The sequence below is a fragment of the Bos grunniens genome, chromosome 20 (genome assembly GCF_055505025.1).
Source record: "Bos grunniens cultivar Pamir isolate PY7600 chromosome 20, Bosgru_T2T1.0, whole genome shotgun sequence".
Taxonomy (NCBI): Eukaryota; Metazoa; Chordata; class Mammalia; order Artiodactyla; family Bovidae; genus Bos; species Bos grunniens.
This window is the reverse complement of record NC_141184.1, coordinates 59,899,453-59,922,264: the sequence shown is the minus strand read 5'-3', so window position 1 is coordinate 59,922,264 and position 22,812 is coordinate 59,899,453. Positions and strand designations below refer to the sequence as shown.

Sequence of the window (22,812 nt, the reverse complement as noted above, 5' to 3'; positions counted from 1 at the left end):
ACTTATCCTGGAGGAAACTCCTGCAAAAGACACATCTGTCCTTGAGATACCATCTGAGGCTCCTGGGGTCCAAGACCCATCATAATGTGTGACGTGAAATCAAGCCCCACTGAAGTACCATGAGGCAGATTTGTTTGATGCCAATAATAAATGTGGGTTTTCTAGGGTACCCAGGCAGGGCATCTGGCTGGAGTGAGGAGTGGCAGGGCCTTCCCATGGGGTTGAAGGTTGGCATTGGAACAGGAAGTTCAAGGATTTGTAAGTATTAATGCCCATTCCTGGCATGTTACTCATTGATAAGAAGTTGAGTAAAGGAGCTGGAGGCGACCTATCATCCAAGCCAACTGATTTCTTGATTCCACAATGGAATAATCTGGTAGAACAGGACACTGCAAACTCAAACATGTAAGACATCACAATGGAGAGGAAGCCTGAGGACAGATGGCTCTGGAGGCAAGTCGAACTAGAGAGAAGACATCTGGATACTCACAGAAGCAGATCATGCACAGAGAGGCAGCAAGCCCTAAGAAGGCTGTCATTGAAGCAGCAGTATCTGGGCCTGCCATGTGCAATGAAATCTAGAGGTTTCCTGAGGGCAAGCCCAGAATTGATGACTGGATGGTACATGATGGGAGGTTTCAGAGGGTTCAGACTAGGAGAATGCACATGGCTGCTTGCCACAGATTTATTCAAAGGCTTTTGCCCCAGGCCGTCTCAAACTGGAAGGAGCTGTGTTGAAGCTAAGGGGATGTCTAGGAGGGGTGAGATGTGGTGACTATGACTTAGCTGACCATTAGTCCTTCTGCTGGGTCTGATTGGTTCTCTGAGGGTCCACAAAGCGCTATGGCATTCTGGACTTTGAGACACGGAGAACATGGCCTAAAGCCCACACCATACTCCTGCTGAGGGTGCTCTCCATATGGCAGAGGAACGGTCTTCTGCTCAGTAGGAAACATCCTGGAGCTGCCTGAGTGCAGTTCATCATCGGCCCACTGAGCCTCTCATCTTCTCATGTAGCACCTGAGAGTTGGATCCCATGTTGACATTTAAACTAATATTTCCTTCCATGACTTTAAGGGTCATAGTAAGCTCAAACTCAACCAGAGCTCATTGGTAGGGAATCGTTTTTGGAAAGTCATGTGGGTAAGACTCAGAGGAAAAATGAAAGCCTGGGATCATGGTAATCACCTCCATGCTGGGCCTTAGGACCGTCATGCTTATCCCAGGAAGACCACTTTGAAATTCCTCTGCAAATTGCTGTTGAAACGTCTTGGCAGAAAATCTTAGGGGATTTTGGAAGCAATCCCCTCAGTCGAAACCACAGAAGACCCCCTGGCATACTGTCTGGCCAGCTGATTTCAGTAAGACCTGGTCTGGATGCAGGGTTGGGGACATTTGCCTTTCATTTCAGAGACTATCATGCTTGCAAATCCAGGAAGGCATATCTGATCCCTGGCGTGTTGGAGCTGAGGGCCATACTCCTAAGAGCAGAGAATGTGGTGTAGTCATACTATCAGAATATGGTTGTTTGCCCAGGCACCCAGCCTTCACTAGGGGTCATCTAGTATCGAAGGAGAGGCCCTAAGGCAAATTCCAAGGTCCATGTGGGTCACCCAGTATCCTGGAAGGAACACTGGGTATAGCCACTTGTCCCTGATTCTTCTTCTTCTGTTGATTAAACACTCTTGCTGTAACTTCAGGCAAACTACCTGCTCAGGAGTCACATAATCTGGGTGATTGGATGCTAGGCACCCAGACTTGGAGCTCATGGAAGAAGGAATCACTTCATCTGAAGAAAAGGGCACATCTTCACATCCAAAAAGGACAAGTGGAGCCTCTGCATCTTTCTGGGACCCAGGTCCCTTACTCCGGTTTTGTTACTGAGCCATTCTGGCCTCTATCAGTCCTTCTGGTTTCCCTGGAGGGTCAGCTTACACTGCAGCATTTTGCATTCTTCAGGATGCTGTGAATGTATTTTCATCAGGGGAAATCATACACTAGATTTGAGAGTTTGTAAGGAGATGCTAGAGATACAGGTTTGATCCCTGAGTTGGGAAGACCCCCTGGAGGAGGAAATGGTATTCTTGCCTGGGAAAATCCCATGGACAGAGGAGCCTGCCAGGCTACAGTCCGTGGGGTTGCAAAGAGTCAGACGTGACTAAGCCACTGAAAACACATGATGCACACACAAGAAGTTCTGCTGCTGCTCGAGCTCCTCATGATGTAGTCTGTCTAGGGTCTCTCCCAGGGTGTGGGAATCTCAACTGGACACCAGTGGAGAGGGAAAGGCAAGAGGATCCTGGGATCTGCCAGAGCCATTGCCCCTGAGAGACGGGTAGTTGCTCCCTTTGGGGGCATCAGGTTTGGCACAGTACCGTGGAGGAAGAGTAGAGTAAGTTGGCAGGGCTGCCTGCAGGAGGAATCTGTTTGTTTTCCACCCTAGGCTTATGCCAGGGGACACATGGGAGCAGCAGGTATGGGTGCTGGTGCCAGAAGACATGGAGGTGGCTGCCGTTTGGTATCCAGGGAGGAATTCCAGCCCTGGTTGGCTTTCTGGGAGAGGTTTCAGGTCAAATGTGTTCAGACAGGTTTGCTTCTCTTTGATGTGCTGCTAGGGATGCCGTGGGTGTGAAAGGGCAGCAGTTTCCATTTGACCCCTCAGCACAGTCTCTGCAGCTTGAGAACATACACATCATTCGGTCAGTCTTCAGAGCAGGTGTGGGCTTTGGTTAATAATCTAAAAGTCTGGAAGACCTGTGGGTCCCATGAGGTGATGGAATTGTCAGGGTGTTGTGTGCTGGGAATCCTGGGAATTTATCCAGTCAGCAGAATTCTGACCAGGAGCTCTCTGACCAAAGCAGTGTGGGGCAATACCTTGTTCCCTTGGCACAATTTTCAGCCCCATTCTTCGGGTCCAGCTCTCACCTGGCCTGAGGAGTGCTTGCTGGGTATGGTTCCCACTCTTGGAGTCATAAAGCAGGAGAGACTGGGATTGACTGGCCAGCCCCTGTGTTCTCTCTGCCTGGAGAATTTGAAAACCAGTTAGGGATGCCCAGATGAAGCCACCGCTGTAAGGAAAGGCCACCACCTCCTGGGTGTTGACTCTTTTGTGATAGAATTCCTCCCTTTAGGGTTACTGGACCACGCTGGTTGAATGCCTGAGCCTTCAGTCATAGACGGGGACAGGCTCCCTGAACTCTGCTTTGAGCGCAGAAGGAACAGTTGCCGAGGCAGTGGCAGGGGCCCGCTGCTTACTGGGCACGTCCCTTCACATTGGCTGCCTGTCTGCCTTGCTCCTCTTAGATTTCCTGTGTTCTGGGAGTGAGTGTTGTAGCTTCAGCATTCTCTGAGTGTGCTTCCTGCTTCTGGAGGAGAACCTCGCATGCTGAGGGCACACAATTCACAGGGGTTGTCATGCTGCAGTGCTAACCCTAGAGCTTGGAGGGCCAGAAGCAGTGCTCTCAAAGGCAGCCCTCAGGCTTCAGGAGTTCAGCTTGTTCTTTAATCTGCACTGGCACACAAAAGACTTTTCCAAAGATGATCTGTGCCACCTAAACCAAATTTCCAGGTGAAAATTGGGTTGACACCAGCGAGTTCCACATTTAGTCCCTGGAAGAGGCAGTTTGGGAACAGGGAAGGGGAAGCAGGCTTTGGTCCAGGGCCCAGACAGCTGCTGAGCTGGGTGGCACCCTCCCCTCTTCCATCTCCCCACTGCAGCTCTTACCATTTGTTAATCATTGGAAGGACCATGTAAATGAAGCATATAAGAGATACCTTGGAAAGGTAAGCTGAGGAAATTTTTAGAAAACATTTAAATGATAGGTTATAAATTTGGAAGTTTTCTTTTTCTTTTTTGTAGGGAGTGAGGAACTACTAAGATTTCTGAATATGGGAGTGACATGATTATGACTTGGCTTTAGAATGATCTACTCTCCCATTATTGTTTAGAGGAAAAAGAGTCAACACACTTCCAGATACAAGTGGGAGAACACCAAACCAAGATGGCTTGGATGATAGATATTAACTCATGTAGGAAGATGCCCCATAACTGTAAAGAGGGATTCAGTTGTTTTTTCCACAAAATAATGACAGTATTTGAAACCAAGAGACTGGCTGAGGATATCAACAAAGGACACAGAAAAACAGCAATAAAAAGGGACCATATCAGAAATTTACAGAATGTCAGGAAGAAAACCGGAAATCAGAAGAACAAAAACTACATTTCTTATTATCTAATTTTTGCTACTTCTAGTTTAGTATGAGAGCTCACCTCTACCCCCAAATAATTATTTTTAAATGAAAATAGCTCAATATCAATATACAATCTCTTAGAAATAATATATTCTTATTTCAGAAGATCAATTTAGCCAAGCATAACTAAAAGAGTTCTTTCTCTATAGACAAGACCTCTGATACATTTCAAAATAATTTTATTTACTGTCACTTAAAGTAATTAGAACATTCATCCCTAGTGGCTACTGGTCACCTTAGGAACAGTTTCCACATTCATATAGGGAGCAACGCTGAGACTATCAACTCAGCAACCCACAGAGCACTGGTCCCTCACTGGAGGTAGGAAGGGGGCTGTGGCTACAGTTATCCGTAGCCAGGCAAGGTGCTCATCAAGATTTTCAGAATGCCCACATCAGGGGCACCTCTTCACATGTCTTGGTAGAGTGTTCCCCAAGACCTTTTTGCAATCACTATGAGATTGTATTTTGCACAGAAGAATAAAGGGATGCAGAGTTGAAACTGAAAAATGACTATTCACCTTTTCCTTTTGACTGAGCCTAGTTAACACGTTACTTTTGTCATTCTTTTGAGTCCTCTGGGTGTGAGTGGCAACGCTTAGCCAAGGCAGGTGTCCCTCAGTGCTCTCCCACATAATTTTTTTTCTACCAATAGACCAAAAGGATATAGTCATAAGAAATAGGTATTTATGATTCTGTGGGGAAACTACAGGGGATGCTGAAGCTTTGTGGATGATGAAGTTGATGCCAGGCAACCTGCCATTGCATAATGATTCTACTGCCAACACCTAAGGACTCAGCTCTTGCCCCTGGGGTGATGTGGTTTTGCCACAGAAAATAACAAAAATGTCTAACTTGAAATTAACAGTGCTACATTCTGTAAAATTACATCAGAGCTTTTAACTTAAAAAGTATGATTTCTAGATTAAGCCCTCAGATGCCACACATTTCTTGGGTGGATTTGAATGAATGAAAAAAGAAGCAAACATTATAGAATTATAGATTCAGGTGTAAACACTTAATATATACTGGGCACATAGCATGTGCCAATATGTTTATATACAGCAAATAATTTCAACCTTTTGAGGAAGATATTTTACCATTATACTTTTTTTTTTTTTTTTTTTACATCGCTGCGCGGAGACCGTCGGGCCACCATTATACTCTTTTCATAGATGAGAAAACGAATAGAAAAAGAGATTGAGAAATGGCTGTCATGAGTTCCAAATGAAAGTAAGAAATAGAATGCCATCTCTGATATTTGCATATCCCCAGTGTACACATGTATACAATGTATACCGAGTGCTGAAGAACTGATGCTTTCAAACTGTCATGCCGTTGTGTTGGAGAAGACTCCTAAGAGCCCCTTGGACAGCAAGGAGATCAAACCAGTTAATCTTAAAGAAAATCAGTCCTGAATATTCATTGGAAGGATTGATGCTGAAACTCCAATACTTTGGCCACCTGATGTGAAGAGCTGACTCATTGGAAAAGACCCTGATGCTGGAAAAGATTGAAGGCAAAAGGAGGAGGGGATGACAAAGAAAAATGGTTAGAGTGCATCACTGATCCAAGGGACATGAAAATTTGAGCAAACTCCCGGAGATAGTGAAGGACAGAAGAGCTTGGTGTGCTGCAGTCTGTGGGGTGGCAAAGAGCTGGACACAACTTAGCGACTGAGCAACAACAGCAAACAACTGTGTATGCACATACTTATTTTGTCTTTTTCCCTCTTTCTCCTCCCAGCTTCATCACACAGAACAGATTAGAACCTGGATAGGCTGAGCAACAATCTTCAGGACTATAAATGAAACCTGCTGTTATTTAGCAACTCAATTAGCAGATTTCCAGAAGACAATGTTCCATTCTCCTTTGGAACAAAGTGTTCATGGACATTTGCCTCTGAGAGGTAGCTGGTAAAGAGCTCCTGGAGGCTCTTCTTATCCTGTCTCCACAGTTTGCAGTTACAACATGCACACAATCCAATGCATTAAGTAATTAGTTCTCAGCATCTTGTGAACCGAGGACCTATTTCCAGAATGATTTAGTACAGTTTCCTCTGAAATTCATGGTAACAGAGGAAATAATTAGGCTCAAAAGGGTTTTACTTAAAATCTTGTGTCTCTGCTTATCTAAAATGACTGTGCTAATTAAGACTCACAAATTTTCCGGACACACTTCAACTCTGAGGACTTGGGTCTTCGCCTCAGGTGTTCCCTTGGGGTCAGGCACAATGCTGGGAAACCCCCGAGGTGGGAGTAGCTGAGACTGGAATCCCTAGAGACACGTAGCTCATTTTGGACACAGGCTCTCCTATTGTATGGACATACATTCAAAGGCCTTTTTTTTTTTTTTTTTTTTTGGTTTTGCACTTTTTTTCTGTAATCATATTTAAGTCAATCTGTTTGAGGTTAAAAAAATATTAGTCTAATCAGGGCTACATCAAGTGTGGTCCACAGACCAACTGATGGTCTATGGATTGTTACTGGCCATGTCATGGAACAATAAATATAGAACATGAAAGTAGCATTTATAAATTTTTACAGCAATTTCTCAGATTAATTTATGTCCATTACATTTTTTAAAAAATTTAAAAATGGGTCTTATATTCTTACATCTTTTTTTCTGTTTTATTTTATATGATTTATCTACTAATGGTTGATTTTTTTTCCTTCTTAAGGATCATGCTTCCTGCTTTTTTACATATTGGGTAAAGGTTTTATTGGATTGGGGATTGTGTTGATCTTCAGCAGTGAGTACTGAATTTTGCTTTGTTCTCTTACATAGCTGTGGACTTTTTTCTGGCATGCACTTGTGTTGCCAGGGGTCAGTTTGGTCCTCTCGAGTATGCTCGTGGGCTGCCTCTAAGCAGGAAGCTCAGGTGAGGTAGGATTCATCCTGTTTCTTTTCTGTGAAGGGATCATACTCCTAATGGAACTTTTGCTCAGTATGTGAAAAACCATTGTTTCATGTAGTATTCCGGTTTCCTAGTCGTTTAAAGTAGAGGAGCAAATCAGTCCCTTTGCCATTATGGCTAGAAACACGTGTACTAGGACTTCATCTTAACATCTTTCATCTTTATATCCAGCAATTCACTGGTAGGAATTTTACTCTATTTTTAGAAAACCATCAATCGATAATGGAAGAAAAGTTAAACAACCAAAATAAATGAAAAAGAACAACAACAAAACAAACAATTCAATCAAGAAATGAACAAACAACTTGAAAAGAATTTCACCAAATAAGATTTACAAATGGTCAATAAATGCATGAAAAGACTCAAAATCACTAACCATTAGGGAAATGTAAATCAAAACCACAATAAGATACCACCTTATCCTCATTATAAAGATTATTTTCAAAAACAGCGACAACAACAAGCTCCAGAAAATAACAGACCTTGGGGAGAAAATGAAACTCTAGTCCATCACTAATGGAAATGTAAAATGGTGCAACCTCTGTAGCATATAGTATGGCAGCTCTGCAGAAGATTAAAAATAGAATTACCACATGATCTAGCCATCTCACTTCTGGATATATACTCAAAAGATTTGAAAGCAGGGATCCAAACAGGTATGTGTACACCATGTTCACAGCAGTCTTATTCACAACAGACACAAGGTGAGAGCGGCTCAAGTGCTGGCAGGACGAAGAGACGTTTTAAATGTGACATACACATATACTATGGGCTTCCCTGGTGCCTCAGCTGGGAAGGAATCCACCTGCAATGCAGGAGACCTTGGTTTGACTCCTGGGTCGGGAAGATCCCCTGGAGAAAGGATAGGCTACCCATTCCAGTATTCTTGCCCTTCCCTGGTGGCTCAGAGGGTAAAGAATTTGCCCACAAGGCAGGAGACCTGTGTCTGATTCTTGGGTTGGAAAGATGCCGTGGAGGAGGGCATGGCAACCCACTCCAGTATTCTTGCCTGGAGAATCACCATGGACAGAGGCGCCTCCTCTGTCCATCGGGTCACAAAGAGTCAGACACAACTGTGCGACTGAGCACAGCACGGTATATACATGTAATAGAATATTATTCAGCCCTAGAAAAGAAGGCACTTCTGACGTATTCTATAACATGAACAAACTTTGAAGACATTGTAACTGAAATAAGCCAGACACCAAAGACAAATACTATGCGATCTCAAATACTATGTGAATGTACTCAATGCCCCTGAACTGTACACTTACAAATGGCAAAACAGTGAACTCTGTGTGCATTTTACCACAAAGAATACTTAAAATAAAAAAGCAACTTCATCTTCACTCCAGTTAGCTTGAGAATCACTGAATTTTAGAGGCTGAAGGTAGAAAAAGGCTGAAGTGAGGGAAAGTTTGATGAAATTTTCTACCAGAGCTCAAGATGACAAGCAATAGCATTTCAGGCCACCCAGGTGCTTCCAACCAGGGAACCAGGAAGGTCGAAGTGAGTCAAATCTTACAGAACCTACCATCATGGCTATTTTTGTGTCATCTGTTTTCCTTTTCAATTAGCAGTAAAATCTTTAACAAAGACTTGTGTGGAAGGCTTCAAGAATAGTGAGGAAAGCAGAATCTGAAGAGGCTGCATTCTGTAGTACATCTTGGGGAGACGCCTTGAGAAACTAAGGAGGTAACGGTTGCTCTAAAGAGGAAAAGCAATTAAGTTCCTGTAGTCTCAGGGAGGAAGAGGGACAACCAGCCTAGGACATATTATCATGAAAAAAGAGAACTGTGTTAAATAATATGCATAGCATGATCCTATTCCTATATGTAAGAAAATATATATATATATTTCTATGTATATATGCATAGAAGAAAATCTCTGGAAGAATATAAGTGAAAATAACATTATAGCAATATCATATGTATGCCCTTATATTAATATATGTATATATTGGGCTTCTGGTGGCTCTATGGGAGAGGAGCCTGGTGGGCTACAGTCCGTGGAGCCACCAAGAGTCGGTTGCAACTAAGCACGTGTGCATATATGGATATAAATATATAGATATAGATGTATAGTCAGTTTGTAAATTAAAGCATCTCTGTGGCAAACAACAAGAGCACAGTGATATAACATTGGTTATATCTCTGTGGTCAGATCATGGGTGGTTTGTACTTTTTCTTTGTAAATTTATCATCTGTTGTTCACAGTGGGCAGGCAAAACTTTTATAATCGGGGAAAGAAAGCAATTTTTACTTAAAAGTTAGGAAAGGATTGTTGGGAGATGTTATGTGGTTCAGTCTCGAGATACCTTTAATTGTTTTTGGAGATGTATCCATAAATTAGTCTGTTTCATTATCTCTCATTCCATTTTTATTTTTAGCATTACAGATCAGACGAGCAGCTTACACATTATAAGGTAACAATGCCTACCATTTTACATACTAGAAATGCATTTCATTCATTTAGGTCAGATAAGATTAGAGTAATTAAGGTCACTGGACTTTGCCATTTAACAAATCCTTAAATCCAATTCTAATCTCATTCATTAATGTCACAATAAAGGGGTTAATTGCTAACATAATGTTTCAGACCCACTCTGACACAAATATTATATTATTAATAGATGCTATTAATGCCTTGCTTTCTAACTTTAGAGAAGGGCTGATGTATTCAGTACTTAAAGAGTTACACAGAGTTATTGGTTCTGAGGAGGTTATCCCTGGGGTAACTCATTATCGCTTGTACAAGCATGGAATGTTCTGTGACAGGAGAATGTCTAAAATGAAACAACCCAGTTAATCAAGATGGGGCATGCCTGTGGTGACTCTGCAGTATGAGCAGATGCTGTCAGCTCCTGAATTGTCACCATGAAGCCTCGTGGCTGAGGCAAGGTCCCAGCCCAGAACAGGTTGGCTGCTAACGTGGGGAATTCTGAGAGCCTGTTGCCACATCAGACTCATGCTCAGTTGCTTCACTTCAGCTCTCACCCAGCTAGAAAGGACAATCTTGTTGTCTTATGGAGCCTTCCACACCAAACCTCTCACCACTTTAAAAAAGAGACAAACCAACAGATTTGAATCATAATCTCTCTCTTATTTTCTTTTTCCATTTCTTACAAAAGTATAAAGGGGAGTGAAAATTCCTAAAGGTGTACTTGAAAGGTCAGCCGCCAACCAAATGTGCCATCTCAATGTTTGGAATCCTCTCAAACCATTAAAAATTATGTCATTAATGGTTTTTAAAGACATGGGGATGTGTTTGCCTCACGCTTGTACTGTGAAAAGAGCAGCTTATGAATGTAACCCTGTGAATATGGGGTATGATTATAATACTGTAAACAAATAAGATGTAAAAGATGAAAAGAAAAAAAAAAGACTCAAAGTCAAGATTAGAAGGGGTGTTCAAAGGTCAATTTTTCTTTTGCTTTTTAAAAAAAAATTTTGTGGCCTATTCACTTTCCTATATGTTCTAAACTTTCTAGAATAGAAATATATTATTTTCTAAAAAATTAAAAAAGACTCTCAACAACTGTAATTTTTAAGGTTGTCTCTAAACCAATGAGAGGGTAGCTTCTATTTCCTGATATCAATTCAGTAACAGATACTTTTCTATAAATCTCCATCTTGCCATGTGGAGATGAGGCCTAAACAGAAATAGTCAACCATGTTACATTTTCCTCAAACTAAAAATTTACATGTACCCTCATCTTCTTTATTGCAAATTTAGAAAACTTATCCAGAAAGGGGAAAAGGCATTGCCCAATCAGCTCTGCAGGTTCCCAAAGCTTCTACAGGAAGATTTAATAAGAGGCTGCCTTGGTCCAAGGGGTCACTTCCTTTTGGAAATGCTTTCTCTCTCCTTACCCTGACACCAGGACAGAAAGAAAAAATAATAATAAATAACAATTGGCATTCATACTGTACTCAGAGCTTTAAAAGTACTTTCACAAGTAATAAAAAAGAATGCAAAGAGAAATTCTCCAAAACCGTCTCATGCTTTACTGACAAACACACCCCCTTATCTAAGCACGTTCTAATCTGGGTTACAAGTGGTGGCAAAGGGGATCCCAGAGGCACAGGATAAGGGAAATTGCCATGTCACAGAGCGGACGTGAGGCCAGGCAGTGTTCTCATCAGTTGACATGCAGTGTGCAGTCCCTATGACAACACTAGTGACACTGGAAGGAAGGGATTGGCACAACCGCTAAAAAAATAGAACCTAAAGAGCAATACTGCATAGGAACCTGGGATGTCAGGTCCATGAATCAAGGCAAGTTGGAAGTGGTCAAACAAGAGATGGCGAGAGTGAATATCAACATTCTAGGAATCAGTGAACCAAAATGGACGGAATGGGTGAATTTAACTCAGATTACCATTATATCTACTACTGTGGGCAGGAATCCCTCAGAAGAAATGGAGTAGCCATCATGGTCAACAGAAGAGTCCGAAACGCAGTACTTGGATGCAGTCTCAAAAACAACAGAATGATCTCTGTTTGTTTCCAAGGCAAACCATTCAATATCACAGTAATCCAACTCTATGCCCCAACCAGTAACGCTGAAGAAGCTGAAGTTGAATGGTTCTATGAAGACCTACAAGACCTTTTAGAACTAACACCCAAAAGAGATGTCCTTTTCATTATAGGGGACTGGAATGCAAATGTAGGAAGACAAGAAACACCTGGAGTAACAGGCAAATTTGGCCTTAAAATACGGAATGAAGCAGGGCAAAGACTAATAGAGTTTTGCCAAGAAAATGCACTGGTCATAACAAACACCCTCTTCCAACAACACATGGACATCTTCAGATGGTCAACACCAAAATCAGGTTGATTATATTCTTTGCAGCCAAAGATGGAGAAGTTCTATACAGTCAACAAAAACAAGACCAGGAGCTGACTGTGGTTCAGATCATGAACTCCTTATTGCAAATTCAGACTTAAATTGAAGAAAGTAGGGAAAACCACTAGACCATTCAGGTATGACCTAAATAAAATCCCTTATGATTATACAGTGGAAGTGAGAAATAGATTTAAGGGCCTAGATCTGATAGATAGAGTGCCTGACGAACTATGGAATGAGGTTTGTGACATTGTACAGGAGACAGGGATCAAGACCATCTACATGGAAAAGAAATGCAAAAAGGCAAAATGGCTATCTGGAGAGGCCTTACAAAAAGCTGTGAAAACAAGAGAAGTGAAAAGCAAAGGAGAAAAGGAAAGATACAAGCATCTGAATGCAGAGTTCCAAAGAATAGCAAGAAGAGATAAAAAAGCCTTCCTCAGAGATTAATGCAAAGAAATAGAGGAAAACAACAGAATGGGAAAGACTAGAGATCTCTTCAAGAAAATTAGAGATACCAAGGGAACATTTCATGCAAAGATGGGCTCGATAAAGGACAGAAATGGTATGCACCTAACAGAAGCAGAAGATATTAAGAAGAGGTGGCAAGAATACACACAAGACCTGTACAAAAAAGATCTTCACGACCCAGATAATCACGATGGTGAGCTCACTGACCTAGAACTAGACATCCTGGAATGTGAAGTCAAGTGGGCCTTAGAAAGCATCACTAGGAACAAAGCTAGTAGAGGTGATGGAATTCCAGTTGAGCTAGTGCAAATCCTGAAAGATGATACTGTGAAAGTGCTGCACTCAATATGCCAGCAAATTTGGAAAACTCAGCAGTGGCCACAGGACTGGAAAAGGGCAGTTTTCATTCTAATCCCAAAGAAAGGCAATGCCAAAGAATGCTCAAACTACCGCAAATTGCACTCATCTCACACGCTAGTAAAGTAATGCTCAAAATTCTCTAAGCCAGGCTTCAGCAATATGTGAACTGTGAACTTCCTGATGTTTAAGCTGGTTTTAGAAAAGGCAGAGGAACCAGAGATCAAATTGCCAACATCTGCTGGATGATGGAAAAAGCAAGAGAGTTCCAGAAAAACATCTATTTCTGCTTTATTGACTATGCCAAAGCCTTTGACTGTGTGGATCACAATAAACTGTGGAAAATTCTGAAAGAGATGGGAATACCAGACCACCTGATCTGCCTCTTGAGAAATTTGTATGCAGGTCAGGAAGCAACAGTTAGAACTGGACATGGAACAACAGCCTGGTTCCAAATAGGAAAAGGAATACGTCAAGGCTGTATATTGTCACCCTGCTTATTTAACTTATATGCAGAGTACATCATGAGAAACGCTGGACTGGAAGAAACACAAACTGTAATCAAGATTGCCAGGAGAAATCTCAATAACCTCAGATATGCAGATGACACCACCCTTATGGCAGAAAGTGAAGAGGAACTAAAAAGCCTCCTGATGAAAGTGAAAGTGGAGAGTGAAAAAGTTGGCTTAAAGCTCAACATTCAGAAAACAAAGATCATGGCATCCGGTCCCATCACTTCATGGGAAATAGATGGGGAAACAGTGGAAACAGTGTCAGACTTTATTTTGGGGGGCTCCAAAATCACAGCAGATGGTGACTGCAGCCATGAAATGAAAAGACGCTTACTCCTTGGAAGGAAAGTTATGACCAACCTAGATAGCATATTGAAAAGCAGAGACAGTACTTTGCCAACAAAGGTTCGTCTAGTCAAGGCTATGGCTTTTCCAGTGGTCATGTATGGATGTGAGAGTTGGACTGTGAAGAAGGCTGAGCGCCGAAGAATTGATGCTTCTGAACTGTGGTGTTGGAGAAGACTCTTGAGAGTCCCTTGGACTGCAAGGAGATCCAACCAGTCCATTCTGAAGGAGATCAGCCCTGGGATTTCTTTGGAAGGAATGATGCTAAAGTTGAAACTCCAGTCTTTGGCCACCTCATGTGAAGAGTTTACTCATTGGAAAAGACCCTGATGCTGGAGGGCTTAGGGGCAGGAGGAGAAGGGGGTGACAGAGGATGAGATGGCTGGATGGCATCACTGACTCAATGGACGTGAGTCTTAGTGAACTCCGGGAGTTGGTGATGGACAGGGAGGCCTGGCGTGCTGTGATTCATGGGGTCGCAAAGAGTTGGACACAACTGAGCGACTGAACTGAACTGAACTGACTGAACCATTAAGAAGAACAGCATATGACAAAACTGGTTAGAACCTATAGGCCCAAGTTGGCAGAAGATTCAACTTCCAGTAGACCTTGAGCCTTATTATACCATCATTATAGTCCATTATCATATGTTTAATGACACAACTACAGCAGCCATGACATTGCAAGACCGACTCATAAAAGACCAAAAAATGGACAGTAGCCCAATTCCTAGAAACTCCCATCCCTCCTCCAAGGTAGAATATTCTTCCCACTCATTAGCTTATAAAATCATCCTGCCCATAAAAACTAACCACTCTCACACTCTGAGCCTCTCACCTTCTGAGACAGCCCCCACTCTGTCAATGGAGTGTATCTCTCTCTAAATAAACTTGTTAAATAAATTTGCTTTCACTTTTCAGTAACTCACTCTTGAATTCTTTCCTGCTCAAAAGCTAGGACCCTCACTTTGCAGACCATACAAGAGACTCACTCAAGACCTGGGACATGACCATTCTCTCATGTCCCATTTTTTCCTACAACCCTGGGACGAAGGTATCATTGTCCATATCAGGGGTCAACAGAGTATAATCCATAGGCCAACTTAAACCAATGGTTTGTTTTTGTAAATGAAGTTGTATTGGAACACAGCCACTCCCATTTGTTTTTCACCTGTGACTATTCTCCTACTATAATTACAAAATTGAGTATTTACAACAGAGATAATTTTTCCTGCAGAGCCTAAAGTATTTATTATCTGGCCCTTCACAGAAAATGTTTGCCAACCCCTGATTTACATGATACCTATTTACATGATACCTAAAAATGAGGCTCAGGGAAGTTCAATAATTCCCCAGTGTCACTCAGCTAATTACTCTCAGTACCAAGATACAGACATGCATCTACCTTACTTTAAGCTCATGTTCTTTTTCATTTCCCCAAATTATAACTCAAAAAGTAAGACCTCAACTTTCAACAAAGTATATCATATGCGTGGCTTGTGCCAAGAAAGATGAGACATGAAGAACTGCTTTTATTTTTAGGAGACATTATGAGACACATTAACTGTTGGATGCCTTAAACCATCCCTTAAAATAAAGAGCATTCTACCATAAGTTATTATTGACTATTATTGATATAGTGTGTGTTAGTCACTCTGCACACACACTCTGCAGTGAGTGTCTGACTCTGCAAACCCACGGACTGCAGCCCATCAGGCTCCTCTGTCCATGGGATTTCCCAGGCAAGAATACTGGAGTGGGGTGCAGTTTCCTTCTCAGGGGATCTTCCCAACCCAGGAACCAAGCCCATGCCTCCTGGATTGTAGGCAGGTTCTTTATTGCCTAAGCCACCAGGGGAAGCCCTCACATTAAAACATTCTAAAATATTTGATATGTATGATATTGTACCACCTCTATGACCTTGCTAGTTTCTTCCTAGCCTAGAGAGAGAGGAGTAAGGAAACATGTGCTTAAAATAAAAGCCTAACCTATTCATCATTTTTAGCATGGCTTTTGTTTTAAATGTCAGTTTCTCTTGCAAAATCTCTTTTGCTTAACTCCTTAACCACTCAGTTAGCTGTGATACAGGGCCTTGAAGAGATGCTTCATTGGTGCCTAATGGAAGAAACTGCTCTGGAAGAAATGCTGATTCTCACTGCTCACACCACCTCACCCACTGGTGACATGAAGGTACAAGATGTCAAAGATGGAGACCAGAGCAGGGTGGAAGGCTAGCTCTTTTCACATCAGGGGCAGCAAAGGCAGCATGTTCCTAAGACCCCAGTCTTTCCTAGACAGAGTCCAGCAGTTTTGTGGAAGAAAAGCAGGGGAAACCTAGAGGATTCATTCTCGATATGGTCAGTGGTGAGAAGAATCTGGTTCCTTGGTTCTTCTTGTGAAACTCCAAGGAAAATGTCATGACCTTATTGAAAATCAATTCCTCTACTGTTTACAAAAAGGCATGGCGATTCAACCATCTTCAGGAAGGAGTCAGCAGAGGCAGAATGATATAGAGAGCATTTTAAAGTGACATTCTTTCCACGGGAAGAGAGGGAGATTGAAACAATGTAGTGGAAGTTAAGAATGGTGAAAGATTTTAAACCTATGATTTTACACTAAATCGCCATTGCATCTTGTCAAAAATCAGTTGTCCGTATATATGTGGGTATGCTTCCATGCTCCCTGTTCTGGTCCATTGATCTATTTGTCAGTCTTTAGCCATGGATGGAGGAGCCCGGTAGGCTGTAGTCCATGTCACTAGGAGTTGGACACGACTAAGCTACTTCACTTTCACTTTTCACTTTCATGCATTGGAGAAGGAAACGGAGACCCACTCCAGTGTTCTTGCCTGGAGAATCCCAGGGACGGGGGAACCTGGTGGGCTGCCATCTATGGGATCGCACAGAGTTGGACACGACTGAAGCGACTTAGCAGCAGCAGCAGCAGCAGCAGACCAACAGAACAGAGCCTTGATTACTGTAGCTTTACAACAAAACTTGAAATCAGATTTTATTAGTTCTCCAACTTTGTTCTTTTTTTCAGAGTGGTTTTAGCTATATTATATCCTTTGCATTTGTATGTAATTTTAGGATTAGCTTGCTGGCTGCATAGGTTTTGATTGAGATTGCATTACATTTATAGATCAATTTGAAAGAACTGGTAAATGGAGTAGGTTATTTATGAATATATCTCTTCATTTACATAGGTGTTAATTTCTCTTAGCACAATGTTACGGTTTTCAGTATACAGATCTTTCTTATCTTTTACAAATGTATCCCTAAACATTTTATTTTCTGATACTATTTGAGATTTTTATGTCTATTTCTGATCATCCCTTGCTAGTCTATAGAAATGCAATAAAATGTTTTTTACTGATCTTGCATCCTGCAAACTTTCTAAATTTACACATTAGTTCTTATAGCTTTTTTGTAGACTATACATAATTTTCTACATAGTTGATCATGTTCTCTGTGAATAATAATGGTTTTACTTATAGAATGGTGAAAACAGAATTGTTGATGTCTTCCTGATCCTTATTCCTATAGGTTATTTTAAAACTAGATTTTAGGGTAGAAAGAATAAAAATGCAAGAATCAGGGAAATATTCAAGGAGAGATTTTAATAAAGAAGGAAAGAAAGACTAGAGCAAGGGAAGAATATGCAGATGGGGGCAGGGTTCAGTCACTTCCATGGGAGGCTCAAGTGTTCTTCCAGCATTTGGAGGACTGTGACGTAGGTAAACAGTATTTGCAAATGTCCATAACTGGGCACCACCTGTGCCAACAAGCTGCAGAGAGAGAGGCCCACAGCCTGACCCATTTAGTGATCATGGATTTGTCTTTCCAATACACTCTCGTATCATGATGGTAGAGACTCCATTTTCAAACTGACAATACTAATTTATTTACCAGACAGTGAGATTGAAAATACACCTCACACCCTTAGTTGCAATCTCTAAGTTGATGAGACCGGACCCAACTTTTGGACATTACTGAGAAGTAGAGGCCCATCTATCAAGGCTATGGTTTTTCCAGTAGTCATGTACTGATGTGAGAGTTGGACTATAAAGAAAGCTGAGCACTGAAGAATTGATGCTTTTCAACCATGGTATTGGAGAAGACTCTTGAGAACCCCTTGGGCTGCAAGAAGATCCAACCAGTCCATCCTAAAGGAGATCAGTCCTAAGTGTTCATTGGAAGGACTAATGCTGAAGCTGAAACTCCAATACTTTGGCCACCTGATGTGAAGAGCTGACTCATTGGAAAAGACCCTGATGCTGGGAAAGATTGAGGGCAGGAGGAGAAGGGGACAAGAGGATGAGATGGCTGGATGGCATCACCGACTTGATGGACATGAGTTTGGGTAAATTCCAGGAGTTGGTGATGGACAGGGAGCCCTGGTGTGCTGTTGTCCATGGGGTTGCAAAGAGTCGGACACAACTGAGTGACTGAACTGAACTGAAGTGACTGAAAAGCAGATATGGATCAATGTGATCCAAAAGGAAGTAAACATATCTACACCTTGATACAACATGAACTTAATTCTTACCCAACAGAGCTTAATTATTGATTTTTCCCAGTGTTTTATATGATAGTACCCCACAAAAAGGGCTTCCCTGATAGCTCAGTTGGTAAAGAATCCACCTGCAATGTAGGAGACCCTGGTTTGATTCCTGGGTCGGGAAGATCCCCTGGAGAAGGGATAGGCTACCCATTCCAGTATTCTTGGGCTTCCCTTGTGGCTCAGCTGGTAAAGAATCTGCCTTCAATGCAGGAGACCTGGGTTTGATCCCTGGGTTGGGACGATCCCCTGGAGAAGGAAAGGCTACCCACTCCAGTATTCTGGCCTGGGGAATTCCATGGACAGTCCATGGGGTCACAGAGAGTTGGACATGACTGAGTGAACAAAAAAACATGTCGAGTTTAAGTTAAAATAATTCTTCTTGGAGCTGAATCATCAATCAAAACACAGACAAAGTCTTGTGCTCTTTGCAGGGATTTTGCTGTATGCAAATGTTTGTATTCTGACATGTGAATTCAACCATCATCAGTTCATATTCATGTAGGCCAGTAAGCCTCGTGCCACGAAAGAGCACTCAAGCAGAGTCAGAAGACTTGGCTTTACATTCATAAGACTCAAAATATTGAAAACAAAAATGCAAATCAAAACCACTATGAGGTACCATTTCACGTCAGTCAGAATGGCTGCAATCCAAAAGTCTACAAGCAATAAATGCTGGAGAGGATGTGGAGAAAAGGGAACCCTCTTACATTGTTGGTGGGAATGCAAACTAGTACAGCCACTATGGAGAACAGTGTGGAGATTCCTTAAAAACCTGGAAATAGAACTGCCATATTATCCAGCAATCCCACTGCTGGGCATACACACTAAGGAAACCGGAATTGAAAGAGACACATGTACCCCAATGTTCATCGCAGCACTGTTTATAATAGCCAGGACATGGAAGCAACCTAGATGTCCATCAGCAGATGAATGGATAAGAAAGCTGTGGTACATATACACAATGGAGTATTACTCAGCCATTAAAAGGAATACATTTGAATCAGTTCTAATGAGGTGGATGAAACTGGAGCCTATTATACAGAGTGAAGTAAGCCAGAAAGAAAAACACCAATACAGTATACTAATGCATATATATGGAATTTAGAAAGATGGTAACGACAACCCTGTATGCGAGACAGCAAAAGAGACACAGATGTATAGAACAGTTTTTTGGACCCTGTGGGAGAGGGAGAGGGTGGGATGATTTGGGAGAATGGCATTGAAACATGTATAATATCATATAAGAAACGAATTGCCAGTCCAGGTTCGATGCAGGATACAGGAAGCTTGGGGCTGGTGCACTGGGATGATCCAGAGGCATGGTATGGGGAGGGATGTGGGAGGGGGGTTCAGGATGGGGAACACGTGTACACCCATGGCTGGATGCATGTTGATGTATGGCAAAACCAATACAATATTGTAAAGTAAAATAAATAAATAAATAATAATAGTAAAAAATTAAAAAAATAAAAACCACCATGGAACAAATACAGATAGGTGGAGCTAAGCAGAGGGTAAGGTCACTGGAGTCTTTGGAGTTAGAAGAGAAAAAGAGATTGAGAATGACAACAGAAGGGGTCATGAGTACTTAGAAGTTTCATGTAAGTGAGATTTGAGAGGCAGAATATGTAGGAGGGGTTTGGGCTCTTCAGTGAGAGAGATACAGGTTTCACTTCTGGTTCTAAGACTTCCTGGTTGTGTTAAACTAGTTTTTTTTAAATAATTGTTCTCTTGACTTTGTTTTTCATTCTTTAAATTGGAATAATAATAATGCCCACCACATATAATTTTTGTGCAGCTTAAGTGATATTCACACAAATGTGCAAACATCTATAAATATGCCTGGGATGTGAAGGTATAATCTGATAACATTACAGTGGAGGTCACCTCACACTCTAAACAAATACTTATTGAGCACCTATTATGTGCTAACACTGTTCCAGGCACTTCGGTTACATAAGTGAACAAAACAGGAAAATCTGTGCCTTACAGTCTATTAGAGGTAATGATCCGTGGAAATAATAAATACATGCACATCAGGGTGTGTAGCAGATGCTCCTGTCTGCAAGAAGGAAGCCCCACACAGCACATTAGATGAGGCAACCCCACATCCTATGAGCCACATAGATTATGTTAAAAGACGAAGGATCCAGTCTACAGTTTCCTGATTACCACTGAGGTCTTGAAGTCTGAGCAAGGGAAACAGTAATAGTGACGTTGTATGGTGTTTTGCACAGCAGTGCTGACACCAAGTTGCCACTGAGCCTTGTTTTCTCGGGGGCAGCAAACATGTAGCTTTAAGATTTACAACATCAAGAACCAAGGTAATGCCTTCCTGTCTCTCTGTTCTATTCTGATGTCCTTCTCCTGTAAACCATGTCTGTGGAGGGCAGATCACAGGCTCTAGGGAATTGCCCAGGGAAGCTAAGCTACCATTGCTTTATTTCCCCTTTCCTGTGTACTCATTTAAAACTACCCCACCCCCTGAAAAGCCAATTTCTGACTTTTTTTTTTTTTTGCCAATTCTTCAAAAAAAGAGAAAAGTTTTGATACTGTTCATATTTCCATTGAATAAAAGTGATAAAAAGTCAGAACAAAGTTTATCCTGAGATTCAAAAGAAATGAGGAAATATAATTCCCAGCTTAAAAACCAAGCTGTTCTTTTGAAATCTATTGGGGGAAAGGGTGGAGAACATTGATATTCTGCATCAGTGCCTTAGTACTTAAAAGGAATATATTGGGCTCTATAATTTAACTGCCAAATCTGACATTCACATCCATCTGGACATTTTTAAAAGGATCCTTGAGCCAGTCAGAATTGGCAGTGGGCTGTGTAATCACACCTGCATATGGCACAGGAGTTTTTTAATGGGCAACAGTTAGAGCAAGAAAGTGTTGCTTGATATGCCTTCATTGAGAACCCACACTTAAGCATGTTAGCATGTGTGAATAAATAAATTTTAAAGCTCTCTGTTAGCAAGCCTTTGTTTTTTATTCCCTACAAATCAAATTAGTTGGGGACCCAGTTCATTTTGAGATTATTTGGAAAATGTTTTGGTGTTCTCAAATTTCCTTTGTACCAAAGTTTTGCAAAGTTAAAAGGTAAGCCACACACCTCCACAACCAGTGAAAGAAAAATGCATTAAACCAACAACAAATTAAATATGATAAACATCCACACAATAGGAGAATGTAAGTAAAGTTTGGGTCTCTAAGCACATGTCAACCTCCATGTGGGATTTAGCTCTGACTCACTGCCCACAAAGAGAAACTGTAATGCTTATATAACCCATCCAGGGAGCGTGACTTCAGAAAGTCCAATTTAGGCGGCCAGGTTTCTCTTTTTACCATCCCTGCTAGTGTACCTCTAACTGCACATTCCTCAGCACCATCTGGGGGGGAAGCTGTTGTAGGCCGGGGGATACTCTCTACGGTGATTTTCAGGGAAAGATCAAAGGTGATGGGAAAGGGAGCCTCCTTACGTGGAAGAGCCCAAATAAGGAATTATCTTCAACTACCTACTCTGCTTCCTTTAGCAGAGCTCATTTTGGGAAAGGCAATGATATAGTCTGCAAAAAGCACTTGGGATGGTCTTATTAAGGAGGGGCCACTGACTCTGGCTACTCTGCTTCTTTAGAATAATGGTCACTGTGTGAGAATCCGATACAGAATGGCCATCATGCATGGCCTCATCCCAATGCAGGAGATTCCATGGTACAGCTTTTGGGGAATGATTTAATACCTTCCAAACACCAACATGGAGGAGGGCATCCAAAACACATGGGGGATTAAAAATTGTATTTAAAATGCAGGGTGGGGGCCTGCAGGCAACTACGAACACGTGTGGGGATCTATGGCTTCTTCAGTTGTGCCCGGATTTCCTCTTCCCCCTCACTCCTTTTTTGCTTTGTAACTTCCTATTTGTCCCCCGAATGGACGATCCATTTCTGACACAAAAGCCACTTTCACCCTTTTGTGCGGAAAACTTGAAAAATCAGAGCTGCCTAACAAAAGACTATATTCACCGCAAACATTATTTGAAAATAAAATCATGTTTCTTACTAAATTTGGTTCTTTGGGGTAGATAGAAAGCAGATATATGGATTTATAGGATAAAACTCATGGCCGATTTGAACTGCTGAAATAAGTGGGAAAAAAATCATTTTCTATTTCTTAGCCAGGAGTGAAAACTCGGATGGGGCAAGTGACAGGACACAAGATTTTATAATCATCGCAAATGTGACTTGAACCTTCAAGTCTGGGAGGGATGCGTCCTGATGGGAAGGGTTAGGATAATATTTAGGAAAAGAGTTGTTCTCAACAGGATCACAAATTTGGATTGTGCAGTAGTTTTCCTATGACTAATATTTGTTTCTGGTGACAAAAGCCAATTCTTAAATGGAAAGAATGGTGCTCATATTTAACGAAACTTGGCTCAATTCAGCCACTTTAAGAACAATCAGTGATTGACATGGACATGAATTTAAATCTCACACAAATGGATAAGTCAGAATTCAGATAACAAAACCACTTTAGATGTTTCAAGTGG

The 22,812-nt window shown here is 41.6% G+C and overlaps 1 long non-coding RNA gene across 6 annotated transcripts in view; it reads right to left on the bottom strand.

The window, feature by feature from the left end:
- Nucleotides 1-22,812, bottom strand: part of LOC147350470 (uncharacterized) — a 61,126-nt gene that overhangs the window by 19,083 nt on the left and 19,231 nt on the right. Inside the window, exon 4 of one of the 6 annotated variants that reach the window (XR_015149278.1) lies at nucleotides 9,592-11,040. The exons of 4 other annotated variants lie outside the window; for them this stretch is intronic. This is a non-coding gene — a long non-coding RNA (uncharacterized LOC147350470). Of the gene's footprint in view, nucleotides 1-9,591; nucleotides 11,041-22,812 lie in introns of those variants that run through there. One more of the 6 variants, XR_015149274.1, reaches the window with a different exon arrangement.